The sequence below is a fragment of the Rousettus aegyptiacus genome, unplaced genomic scaffold, assembly GCF_014176215.1.
Source record: "Rousettus aegyptiacus isolate mRouAeg1 unplaced genomic scaffold, mRouAeg1.p scaffold_m13_p_12, whole genome shotgun sequence".
NCBI lineage: Eukaryota > Metazoa > Chordata > Mammalia > Chiroptera > Pteropodidae > Rousettus > Rousettus aegyptiacus.
The window spans coordinates 25,197,052-25,205,980 of NW_023416287.1; the positions used below are offsets into that span (position 1 = coordinate 25,197,052).

The 8,929-nt window shown below is 32.5% G+C and overlaps 2 pseudogenes; both read right to left on the reverse strand.

The window, feature by feature from the left end:
• Nucleotides 1–248: 248 nt before the first annotated feature.
• On the reverse strand, nucleotides 249–367 carry LOC118610328 (annotated as a pseudogene).
• A 668-nt stretch (nucleotides 368–1,035) lies between these two features.
• LOC118610409 lies at nucleotides 1,036–1,154 on the reverse strand (annotated as a pseudogene).
• Between the last annotated feature and the right edge of the window lie 7,775 nt (nucleotides 1,155–8,929).

Here is an 8,929-nt window from a genome sequence, read left to right on the forward strand (position 1 = left end):
ACCCTTGATATATACACGTACATACATATATATACACACACACATACATATATATACATATATACACATAATATATGTATATATATAATTTTTGTAAGAAGAGAAAAAAGGAAAGGTTGAGAGGTTATATTTTTATTTAATTATTTATCTGTTTATTTATTTATTTTTAGATGAGGCAACCCTTGGTTGACCTCACAGATTACAAGGACCTTGTTAGCTTACAATCCCTTATTTTTCATTTTTTTTTATGCCTACAGCACCTGGTCTTCCTAAGAGGTCTCCTATCCAAGTACTAATCATGTCTGACCTTACTTAGCTTCCAAGATCTGACGGGATTGGGCTTGTTCAAGGTGGCATGGCCGTAGACTGAGAGGATATATTTAAATGGATTATGGCTGATGCTTTTAATAACTCCAGAAAAACATGAGTCTTCAGATTGAAAGTACACACCAAGTGCTGGTCGAATTAAATGAAATAAATTCAGAAAGATTAATTGAAGTTGCAGGAGAACATTAGAGATAAACTGAAAAATTTGAAAAGTTACCAAAGAGGAAAAAAAATAGATTACCTACTATGGAATGACAATTAGAGTGAAGGCAAACCTCTCAGTTTCAAAAACAGATCCTTAAAATGCAAAGGGAAAGAAACTAGAATTCTATATCAAGCTAAACTATCATTTGAAAGTTTGAAATGAGCATATCTCCAGATGTACAAGAACTAAGAGAGTATCACTGACTCTTTCACTATAAATACTATTCTTAGAAGAAGAATTTCTTAAAAAGCAATTCTGAGTAAGAACATTCTTAAATGGTATTGGCAAATATTATTGACTGTAAGAAATATAGTTACTAATTTTATTAAAAGTGAAACTAAAATTCTGGATAAAAACGGCAAGGAAGAGGGTAGGAAAAACTATAGAGAAGAGTTATCGGGTGACTGAACATAATATGCTCAAGTGTAATATTCTTTATTTTATTGAATGAATGAATGAATCAATCAATTAATTAATTAATTAGTTAGTTTGTTTGTTTATTATGCCTACAGCACCTGGTCTTCCTAGGTGGTCTTCCATCCAAGTACTAACTAGACCCGACCCTGCTTAGCTTCCGAGATCATATGGGATAGAGCTTGTTCAGGGTGACATGGCCATAGACCAAATATAATATTCTTAATCTCTCAAATATCTACATTCTTTTGCTCATATTCAGAAAAATCCCTTGAAACGTAAATGTTTGATCATTTCCACTTTCTCTTAAGCAAGGGAGATTTGAAAGAAGATAGACCTTTTTTTTTATTTTTAATTTTTAAAAAATTTATTGGGGTAACATTGATTAATAACATTATATAAATTTCGGGTATACAGTTTTATAATACAACATCTGTATTCTCTATTGTGTACTTACCACCCTTGAAAGAAGACAGATATTCTATCAGCCTATTCCCAGTTAGGGCAGGTTGCTGGGAAGGATATTGGGGAGTGGAGAGTGAGAAAAAGGGGTGGGAAAATGGGAAGTATGAAAGAGTCTGGACAACTTTTAAATGCACTGAGGTCTTCACAATATAATGTCAGAGTTTTATTTACTATAGAATTCCTAGAAAGCTTGGCGTACACATATTAAAATATTAGAAAATATTTTAGTATAAAATTTAAATAATTTTGACTTTATTATTTGGGATTATCCAAACGTTTTGTTTTTGCTTTTTTCAATACGAATTCTTGAGAATTGACTGTAGTGCTTTTCTCCAAAGAATTTAAGAATGAAAAGTTTAGAAACGGATATCAACAGTGTGACATAAGGGATTCATTTATGCTCAAGAGTGGCCCCCAAATTACTTCATGTATTTTGATGTCATCTCTATCTTTAAGCTGCCAAAAAGCTTGTGTTTGAGTTAAATGATTGTCGGGCTTACATTTTTCTTTTTTGCAATATATACAGTTGAATACTGATATAATCTCATATTCTTTTCTGCACCATTTCTTAATCTTTGACTGCCAAAAGAAATATATATATTTTTTAAAATAGAAATATTTTTGTGTCAGACCACAGAACTTGGGTTTTCATATATATGTATATTTTTTTTAATGAAGGGAGAACAGTAGGTCTGTGAAAAACTACTAAGAAAAAAGGAAGAGACCAAATAAGAAAACATTTTAAAGGAAGTAATTGCCTTTGCATGGGAGTTTTGAACCCACATTAAGTGGTTTTGGGCATGATACATAATTTTCCTGTATGATATCCTGAATATTTACCAGAAAAATTAAAGACATATGCTAAGAAGTCAGGGCAGACCTATGAGAATGCAGAAAGGTCTATTCATTTATTCAGTCATTCATCATGGATTTGCATGAGAATGCTTGAACGAATAAATGAATAAGCTCTTCTGCATTTTATACATATATACACACACATATATAATACATAAACACATTCATTGATATTTTTATATATTTATTTCTCTCTCACTGCCTCCTTCACTTCTCTCTATCTCTCTCCTGTAAGCATTATGTCGTCCTAATTTTTGTGGAAGATAAAAGAAATAATTCCGAATCCATGATTTCAAGAGCATGTTTTATAGGAGGGAAAAGATATATCAACCTACTACTTTTTAAGAAACATAATAATTTATGAAGCTGATGTATAATACAAGTGATGGCTTAGGCAGTATGCGATTCAGATCCAAAATAGCAAAAATAAGTAAGAACATTTTTGAAAGTTATCTAAAAGAGGAAGCAATGGGAGTCAGAGATATTTGAAGATGTTATGAAGGAAGGAAAAGAGTTGTTAGTGGAGGAATTGGTGAGAGTGAATGTGCTCAGGCAGAAATGGCTTTGGGCACTTGGAAGGTAAGTGGATGCATCTGGCTGCAGCAGTTGGGAGTGGTGTGGAATATTATTAGAAAGGTTAAGTTTAGCATAGACTGTCAAGAGTCTTAAATCCTGGCTGATAAGTATCTTTGAAAGTTACTTGAGCAGGACAGTTACACGATAAGGTCATATTTAATTGGCAACTGATTATAGAATGGAATAGCAGGAGAGTGTCTAAAAGAAAGAGTAATTGCAAATCATTCCAACAAGAGCTTACAAGAGTTTGACGTGTATACACCACAGCATGTACGGAGGAAAAGAGACACAGAGAGAATTAAGGAGAGAATAGTTGACAAGTCTGAGTTATTTACCAGGATACAATGGGCAAAAGAGATAGGGAATCATAGATAACTCTGTGGAGTTTGCAAACCTGGTTGAGCTGATTTCAGCAAGAACAGATAATTAGTTTGATTTAGTAAACTATAATGTCCTTTTGCAATCATTAGTGGAAAATATTTTTTTGAAACTTGAGGTTATCCAGTTGTATTGTAAATATGACTTCAGGAGTTTCATGCTGAGCAACTGTGCTCTGAGTCTGTTGCGTCAAAATCTTGGGATTTCTCAACTGGTCTGTAGAAATCAGACATTTTGGGACACTTCATGCTGCCTTAGAATATCTTAACAGAAGAATTTGGTTACGTATTTTGTTTCCTCTAAAGCATCCCTGTCCAACAGAATTTTTTGCAATGCTGGAAATGTTCTTCATCTATTATTCAGTATAGTCTCCACTAATCCCATGTGACTTTAGATTTATTTTATTTTATTTTATTTATTTTATTTTATTGTGGTAAGAACATGAGGTCTACCCTCTTAAACTTTTAAGTTCGCAATACAATATGGTTGACTACAAGCACAACGTTTTATAGCAGACCTCTAGGACTATCTAACACAACTATACCTTTAAGGCTGTTGATTAGATATACCCCATTTCACCCTGTCCCAGCTCCTGGCAAGCACCATTTCACTCTCTGTTTCTGAGTTTGACTATTTAGGTGCCTCATATAAGTGGAATCATGCAGTATTTGTCTTTCTGTGACTAGCTTATTTTACTTAGCATAATGTACCCAAGGTTCATTCATGTTGTCACATATTATAGAATTTCCTTCTTTTTAAAGGCTGCATAATATTTTATTGTATGTATTTATTTTCTTTATTTATTCATCTGTAGATGGATGTTTAGATTGTTTCCATATTTTGGCTATTGTGAATAATGCTGCAATGAACATGTGAGTGTTAATATTGGCAATAATTTCATGGATTTGATATCAAAAACATAGGCAACAAAAACAAAAACAGATGGAATGGAAAATGTTGTGGAGTTTCCTCAAAAAATTAAAAATAGAATTACTATATGAGCCAGCAATCCCACTTCTAGGTATTTTACCCATGTGGCTTTTGACCACTTGTAATGTGTCTACTATAACTGAGTAAATGAACTTTAAACTTTAATTAATTTAAATTTAAATTTAAATTGTTTTACATGACTAGTGACTGCACTTTTGGACAATACAACTGTAAAGGATCTTTAAGTCAGCATTCTGGACAATATGTGGCTAATTCACTCCAGGAAAATCCTTTCATATATGTGATGAAATCTGAGCTGTCTTTGTTAACAAAAATTGTCATTTGGAAAAAAATTGTCCATTAATTGAGTCAACAAATATTTATTTATCACCCATTCTCATCTTGGGTTAGTGTTAGCCACAGTGGTAAAGACACAGTCATGATTCTGCCCTCATGTGGCTTATGATGAAGGATGTAATTAAAATAAAATTACACATTTTAAATTGAGATGAGTGCAATAAAGCAGGGTACAGTGTCTGCAAAAGATTGTCATGATGTGTGACTTAGATTGGAAATGGTGGGGAGGTGGTGGAAAAGGCTTTCTGAAAAGGCAACATTTTAGCTGAAACCTGAACTGTGAGTAGAGATTAGCTAAGGAAAGAGGAAAGCTAGGAGTGTTCTAGCAGATGGCAGCCTTGGTATATCTAAAAGCTTGCTGTATCTAAGGAACGAAAAGAAGGGCTTTAGGACTTACAGAACTTGTATTTGTTTCTAAGGAATGGAAGTAGAGTCTTTAAGCTAAACTGTGGTGTGCGTGTGAACTATTTCTTCAAAATCTGTAGCTTTGCTTGGGAGTAATCACCCTTAGATACACAGCTCCCTCTTGTTCTTGTTGAATTCTTTGCTGCCCCTTTGTTATATGTTCAAGCCCTTTGCCATGGAACATTGTAGTTTTTCTTTTTAGAGGAGGTGGTATATATTTCTCTACCCCATTGTTATAGGACTTGGCTACATGATTTGTCTTTGCTAAAGGAATGAGAGTCAATGTAATATGAGGAGCGTATATGAATATACTTTCATTATTTTTTTTATCTCTTATACTTCTGCCATCCACCTTGAAGAGAATCTGTCCTATTTAGCCACTGCTTAACCATGAGGTAGTGACTTAAACCCAATTGACAGCATAGGCTAACTACAGCCAATTGAAGATGAAATCAGATCAATACCAGCCATCCTACAGACATTATCGTGAAACAAAAGGAATGTTTTCAAAAGTGACTGAGCTTTTTGAGTTATTGTTTTGCAGAATAATTGCAGTAGAATCCTGATTAATACAGACGGATGCTTGGATGCTTTTTATTCTTACTGGTTGGTTGGCTAATTACATACCAAAATATTCTCAACCGGTCCTCAAATTTTTCATTTTTATATCTTTTTATCTGTTAAAGGAATTTCATGCATGGTGAGCAGATGAAGAAATTTGGCTGAGTGTGTTTCTGAGGTTTGGTTGAAGTAATGAGGGTCTCACACCAGTTTTGCTTAGATGACCTTAATGTTTTTTCTGATTTAACTATTTTAGAATGACTTGAGTATAATAATGAGAGGGCAGAACATAGGCGATATTTCTTTCCTAACTCACAAGTGTTTTCATTTATTTAACTAAAGCTGGGAAATATAATGGAGACATATGAATGATATGAGCTCCTCCCAAACAGATCTCAGCCTAGTAAGGGAAATGCGCAATGAAAAACAAGTCATAAGATAAATTGTGATGAATATTATAACAGTGGAAGGGAGGTGTGGACATCACTCAGCAGTCATTCCTTCCAGGCATTTTATTTTCTTTCTTTTCTTAAATAAGTCCCTAATAACTGAATAACAAACATTATAAAAGTTTTCTATAATATTTTCTAAATATTCTCTTTCTAAACACAATTTGTCCCTTCCTTCATTTCTCAGAAGTTTCATAATCTTGGTCTCCATTCCCTACTTTTGCACACACACATATTTTAAGTTGGATGAAATGTTTAATGTTACTTTAGTTTGAGCTTAATAATTTTGATACTGTAATTCCCCTTAACTCAAGTTCTGTAGTGAGGTTTTTAGGTTTCTACCTCTAGTTATTGTTTCTGACAAAGATATATGAGACTTATCTTATTATATTCCAATGAGTGAATAATTCTTTAATTCTCTGTGACATAGTTGGTCAAGAGCTTGCCTCTCCCTCTTTCACATGAAGTTAGTGAGTCTGTGTTAATTTTTTCTCATGTTTCAGCTATTTATAGGCCAACCATTCCTTAGGGTATAGGAGTTTAAGCAGAGTTTTTTTTTTTTTTAATTCTTATTTAAATCTCTTATAAATCTTGACATCAATTCTATTGAAAGAAAATAAAATAAATACCCAATAATATCCTACTGAATTGTAAGTTAATGATGGAAGAGAGAAAGTATGTGACTAAAAGTAATTTCTTAACAATTTTTAGCTTTAGACAAGATCCCCTTAGGAAATTCCTGTTGTCTTATTACCTTTAGAATTGGGTAGAACATGGAGAACTGTAGAATTTAGGAAGAAATAGCAAATATTTAGGTCAATGTCTTATAAAAACTACCTGATTTATATCTTTTGTAATCATTAAAGGGGTAGACATTATTTAAAAAATGGCATAGAGGGGCTAGAATGGACCTATTCATTCTTGGAAGTAGCATACAATTGGATCTTGCTTTTGTTCCCATTTTGACAATATCTATCTTTTAATTGGGAGTTTAGATCATCCACATTTAAAGTGATTATCAATATGATTGTATTAAAATCTATGATCTTGCTGTTTTTTAATTCTTGTTTTCCTTTCTCTTAGGTTAATTGAGCATTTTTTATGATTCCATTTTGTGTCCTCTATTTACTAATTATTTATAACTCCTTTTACATTTTTAAGTGGTTGCCATAGACTTACAACATACATTTTAAATTAATCTGAGTCTATTTTCAAATAAAGTTATGCCACTTTACATGCACTATGAGGACCTAAAAATAGTATATTTTCAATTGCTTCCTCCCATTTTTCATGCTGTTATTGTCATATATTTTATTTCTACATTGCGATACTACATTGTTACCATTTTTTGCATTAGAAAATTTTTATAGTAAATACAAATAAGAAAAAACAATTTTACTTTCATTTATCTTATTTGTAGTGCTTTTTTTTTCTTTGTTTAGATCCAGGCTTTTGACTACTATCATGTTCTTGCTGCCTGAAACCCTTCCCATAGCATTTCTTATAAAGTAGGTTTGATAGTAATGGATTTTTTTAGTTTCTGTTTTTCTAAAGGTTTTTTTCTCCTTTAGATTTTTGAAAGATATTTTTGCTGGGTGTAGAATTGAGGCGTGCCATTTTCACGCCCCCTCCCCAAGTCCCCCAGTCCTTTAAACATGACACTTAGTTGCATTCTTGCTTGCATGGTTTCTGATGAAAAATTTTACCCTTTGTGTCCTTTTTTTTAGATGTCCTCAAGATTTTCTATTTATATTTGGCTTTTAAAAGTTTGAATATGATTCTTCTAGCCCTCTGTGTGTGTGTTTGCACTCATGTGTGTATATAAAAAACTATTAAAATATACTGTGCACTCAGGTTGGTATTGCTCCCAAGTATTGGTGGAAGCAAAATCAAATATTTTCTGGAAGAAAGCCATTTTACCAAGTCCACCAGGTAAACACTTCCTAATATGAAGTTCCTAAGAGCATGAATTTTGCATCAAAAAATCACAAAACACATGAGGGAGGACAGAGGAGCAATAACAGTGTAAATACTGAAAACATGGGAATAATCAAGTATGTAATATAACATATACACTTAATATATTTGCTATGCTGTAAATGTTTGTGTCTCCCTCAGATTCATATGTTGAAACCTAATCCCCTAGGTGATAGAATTAGGAGGTGGGATCATTGGGAGGTGATTAGGTCATAAGGTGGGAATGGAATTAGTGCGCCCTTATAAAAGAGACCCCAGATAGTTTGTCTCTTGTGCTATGTGAAGTTACAGTAAAAAGCAAATTGTCAAAGAAATGGGCCCTTATCAGATACTAAATCTGCCAGTGCCTTGTGCATGATTTTTCACAGCCTCCTGAACTGTGAAAAATAAATGTTAGTTGTTCTTATTCACCCAGCCCGAACAGAGAAATATTGTGTTTAAATACATAAGAGAGGGTGTTATAAATATAATTAAAGAATAAGAAAAAGAGCAAGAACTTATCAAAATGACCAGGCACATTTTTTCTACTAAATTCAACTGAAAAATATAATAATTAAAAATAGAAACTCAATGGATTATTAACAAATTATGCATTGTTGTAGAAAAATTAATAAACTCGAATGTAAAAATGAATAAATTACACATATACATAAGATATATATATCATCTATAACATATAGAAAATATATAAATATATATTTTGTATATAAAAGATTAGAAAGAATTAAAGGAAAGGATTACCTAATATACTTAAAATGAAGTTCTGGAAGAAAAGAATACAAAGAATGGAGGAAAGGCAAATATTAGAGAGATAGTAGCCAGGTATTTTCCAGAATATGTAAAGCATGAATCCTCAGTTTCAGGAAGCCCAGTGACTCTCATTTAAGATAAATAAAAGTGAGATATACCTATACAAGTCATTGTAAAACTGTAGGACCAAAGTCAAAAACATTATTTTAAAAGCAGCTGGAGAAAAAAGGGAAATTACTTACAAATGGTAAAAATAAGATTAGAAACTGACTTCACAGCA